At 31.2% G+C, this 4756-nt stretch overlaps 1 long non-coding RNA gene across 1 annotated transcript; it reads left to right on the forward strand.

Annotated features, from left to right (window-relative positions):
- The first annotated feature begins 1323 nt into the window (after window positions 1-1323).
- Window positions 1324-2963, forward strand: LOC121218549 (uncharacterized). The gene is made up of 3 exons (XR_005914934.1): window positions 1324-1480; window positions 2674-2702; window positions 2824-2963. It is a non-coding gene; the product is annotated as an uncharacterized lncRNA (long non-coding RNA).
- Window positions 2964-4756: the final 1793 nt, after the last annotated feature.

The following is a 4756-nucleotide window of genomic DNA, read 5'->3' on the forward strand; positions in this document are numbered from 1 at the left end:
AACTCTGAATTAAAATTACCTTAAACGGCGTCGTTTTAACTATATTGATAATATTGATTTTGCTACTTCATACAAAATTTTTAACTATTAAATATTGTTTAATAGATTTTAACTATATTTTATGATTATTAAAGATTTAGGGATTTTTTTGGATGATATTTTAAGGAGTAGGGGGTATGGATTTAGGGTTTGAGATTTAAGGTTTAGGGGTTATGTTTTAGGGGTTATTGGGGATTTAAGGGTTAAGGGTTATGCTTTAGGGGTTAGGGGGATTTAGGGATTAGGGGTTAGGGATTTGGGGTTTAGGGTTTCAACGGTGAGGTTAGGGTTTAAGTTTAGATTAATTAGTTTTATTAATTTTTATATTAAATATGTTATTATATATTTGTAAAATAGATAATAATAAATTTAATATATTGAAATTATGAGTATAGTTTATATTATTTAAGAGATATATAATAGATAGATGATCACTTTATGCATATAGATTGATTGGTTAATTTAGGGTTTAAGGTTTATAATTTGAGACTTGTTAAATGATACAATTAATTAATACTTGTATATTTAAAAATATTTAACCCTAACCATTTCATATTTTTGATATGGATATATATAGGTAATTAATTATTTAATTTGTATAGGACCAAAATATAAGAAAAAATAAAATAAAAAATATAAATGAAATAAAAAAACTAAAATTTATACATGTATCAAATACTTTTAAATATTACTTAAAATTTTAATAATTATTTATGTAAAATTTAAATGAAAGATACAATAAATAAATAAATAAAATTTATTCAAATTTTAGCAAAAAACGGCACCGTTTAGATAGGAGAATTTAAATTTATTACTGGCGTTTTTAGCAAAAACACCACAAATATTTATTGCATTTTTTGATACGGCGTCGTTTTAGTGTAGGGATTAAATTTTAGTTGTGGCGTTTTTCTGAAAAATGCCGTAAATTATATTTATACTTTGGCAAAACGACACCGTTTCAAATGAAGAATGGAATATTTTAGTGGCGTTTTATTATAAATGCCGCAAGGATGTTTTAATATTTTGTGGCATTTTTTGGGAAAAAGCTAGAAAATTGCCTTATATTTTAATAAAACGGCGTCGTTTCTTTCTGTACTTGAAATTTTAGTGGCGTTTTTTATTAAAAAGCCGTAAATGTTAATGCAATAGCGGCGTTTGTCCTCAAAACGTAGCAAATGTGAATTAAAATTACCTTAAACGGTACCGTTTCTTAAGAGGACATTTAACTTAAATCTTTTAGTGTCGTCCTTTACCAAATTGAGAAAGAAGGAAACTGAAGAGAGGTTAGCAGAGAAATAGCGAATCGAAAGGGAAGAAAATTTCAAAGAAAAATAGGAAGGAAAAAAAAGCAGAGGTTATCTCAGCAATCAACAGAAACGAAGCAAGGTTGGAATCGATCTTTGCACGATTGTTAGGCAAAGCTGCGAGATTTGTGTCCCAGGTAAGCCGTTTCTATCAACGGTCGATTAAATTTTTAGGGTTTTGTTTCAGTCCTAGCTATTTGGGATTTAGGGTTCCGATTAAACTAATTCAACAATGTACTGAAGCTAATTACACTAGGATTTAGGGTTACGATATGTTGGATTTGTGGTATCCATGATTTCTTAAAAGTTTCATTACACTGGCACATTTCTTGAGCACCATCTTTTAATCATTATAAAGCATGACTTTATGAGATAAATCCTTCATATTGCATGTCTGCAAATGCCTTGTCTTCCAATTTGTCATTCTGCTATAATTCATGCCTTGTCTTTTAATCGCTATAATTCATGCCATGTTTGCAAATGCCTTGTCATTCTGCAAATGCATGAATATCTAGCCACATCTTATTTGACATTGCTATCCTATGCTGTGGGGGAACTCATTATTCTGCTACTATTTGATTTAACTCTTGTAAAGCAGTATCAAACTTCACAGACTGCAATTCAACTTAAAGACAAAAGCAACTGGGGTTATCTTCACCTTAATATTATACTTAGACGACTGCAATTAAATGTGGTTCTTTGCTTTTCTATGGCTATGAATTCTTATAAAAAGCTTGATTAGGTATTTCTTTAGTTAGCTAGAGGTCTTCTATCTTGAATGGAAAAAAGGTAGCAGTAGTGTTACTTGTAAAATCGGCCTCCCCCCCAAGGGAGCTCTTCTAGTTTGAATATGGTTCTTTGAGCATATATGTTATCACAACTAATAAAATTATGGTTTAAAGATATTTTTAAGTTAAAATTTTGAGCAATCATTATTAAAATTATGGTTTTGGTTTAAAGATATTTTTAAGTTAAAATCTCACTATTTATAAATTTTTATTTAAAAAATAAAAGAATTCCTTATTTACTTGTTCCTAAATTTTACATTTAGGCTGTAGTTTCTGTGTTGCCTTGTTGCTTTGAGATTCTTAGCTGAAACAGTGGCACCTTCATGAAGGCCTTGTTGCCTTGTTGCATTGTAGGCTCAAATGACTATGGCTCTAATATTTGTTCATGTGAACTTGTTTGCTCATACTGCTTTCGTATTTAGGCTGTAGTTGCTGTTCACTTTTGTCTTCTGTTTATTAGCGAAATTTACTTCTGTTGCCTTCTGTTTTGTTTTTCTTACTTTTTTTTTGGTAGTAATGTACTTCTGTCTTTTTTTTTCCAGGATTTGCTTCGAAATTAAGGAAATGTAAGGTATTTATTCCTATGTTTCCCTAATTAGTTTTCTTAAAAAAAAAGTCCAATTGTTTAATTTTTTTGTATGGTTATATCTTAGCTTTGTAGTTTAATTATTAATTTTGATTTTGATTTTTAGAAGGGAGTTTTAATTAAATCAGAGGCGGCAGCGAGGGAAGCAGAGGCTGCAGTGAGGGAAGTAGAGCAGAGTAGAAAGTACGATGAACTCCAACAGCAGCTTCAGAATATGATTAAGATGTTTCAGCAATAGCAACATCCACCGTCATGGTATATTGTATAAATATTTTTATCATTTTAAATTTTAACAATTTTGTAAAAATAATATGATTTATATTTGATTTATTGATATTAATATTATTTTATTCATTTAATTTGAAATAATTATATAGATTTATTACTTTTGGCTGGTTTAGATGGGTTCGCTTTTGATTTGTTGCTACATGAGGGCTGAAAATATGAAAAATTTTATTTTACAAAAATCCTAAAATTAATGGCGTTTTCAGAAAAAGCACCGCTAAAGGTCACCAAACAATAGCGGCATTTGTGGGAAAAGCGCCGCTAAAGGTTACCAAACAATAGCGACGTTTGTGGAAAAAGTGCAGCTAAAGAACATGACCTTCAGCGATGTTTGTGGGAAAAGCGCCGCTAAAGAACATGACTTTTAACAGCATTTGTAGGAAAAGCGCCGCTAAAGAACATGACCTTTAGCGGCGTTTTTGTGAAAGTGCCGCTAAAGAACATGACCTTTAGCGACGTTTATAGAAATAAACGCCGCAAATGTTAGCGACGTTGTCAATAGTGGCATTTTTTGCGGCGCTTGTGGAAGTGCCGCAAATACTTTTAGTGGCGTTAAAAAGTGCCATTGAAGGCAAAAAAAAAACGCCGCTAAAAGTCTGTTTTGGTGTAGTGATAGAATTATTTTTTTTCTTATTCACCTCCCCCTATTGCCGTTCCCCTCTCTAGCTCCTCTCTTTCTCTACATTTTTCTTTATTTTGGCCTCATTTTCCACCACATTTACCTAAACTTTTCTCCTCTCTTTCACCACAATTACAAACCGAACCATCATTAGACCTCCTCCTTGCCACCGCTTACTCTATCATTAGACCTCCTCTCTTTCAAGTGATTTTTCTCTAGACTCAATCTCCTCTCCGACGCAAGACTCCAGTGATTCAACATCACTTCCAATTCAATCGAGTTAGGGTGAGTATGGTAGTGGAATGAAAAGTCACTTATTCCTCTCTTATTTTCCTTTAGGCAAAATGTATATAAAGGGCATTTTATATTTTCCTTCAAATGTTAACATATTGTATACTACTTTTTGTTAAAAGGGTTGATTGGTACCAACTTGGAGAGTTACTAATGTTGGGAATGAGATCATATTATGATTTACATCTTCAAGGGTGAGTATTGCTCAAAGTGTTAATAAATGGACTTATGCCATAAAACGTTTAAAACAACCTCCCTAATGAAAAATGACTTTTGTTGACAAGTAGGTAACTTATCGAGTAGATCCAAGTGTGAGCTTTCTTAGAGTGGTGTTTTGCTTTGGATCCACAATCGAGTGTGGGTTAACTTACTAGAAATATATATATGAGATTTGTTTCCAAATAAAATATAATTAAATTTATAATTGAAATCTTGTTAAAAATCTTTATAACATGAATAGTTGAGAATACACTATGTATTAAAAAAAGGGATGCTAAACCCATAAAAAAGGGTGATACTCAAGTAAGTACCTCGAACCGATCGTTTAATAATCGTATGTGTTATTTGAGTGATTTGATGAATATTTTGAAATTATGTGCATATTCTAATTTCTTATGACGTGTGATATAATGACATTATATGATAGGCATAATATATAAATCATGCCAATGATATTGGAATTGAGATTTGGTTGCATGTTAAAACATGCCCTATATGAAATTATCCGATTTGCATGTTAAAACATGCCTTATACGATATTATTCGATTTGCATGATTAACATGCCCAATGTGACAAGTGATATCTTGAGATGAGTAAAATGTTTATATATGTTCATTATGGTCA

The sequence above is a fragment of the Gossypium hirsutum genome, chromosome D06 (assembly GCF_007990345.1).
Source record: "Gossypium hirsutum isolate 1008001.06 chromosome D06, Gossypium_hirsutum_v2.1, whole genome shotgun sequence".
In the NCBI taxonomy this organism is placed as follows: domain Eukaryota; kingdom Viridiplantae; phylum Streptophyta; class Magnoliopsida; order Malvales; family Malvaceae; genus Gossypium; species Gossypium hirsutum.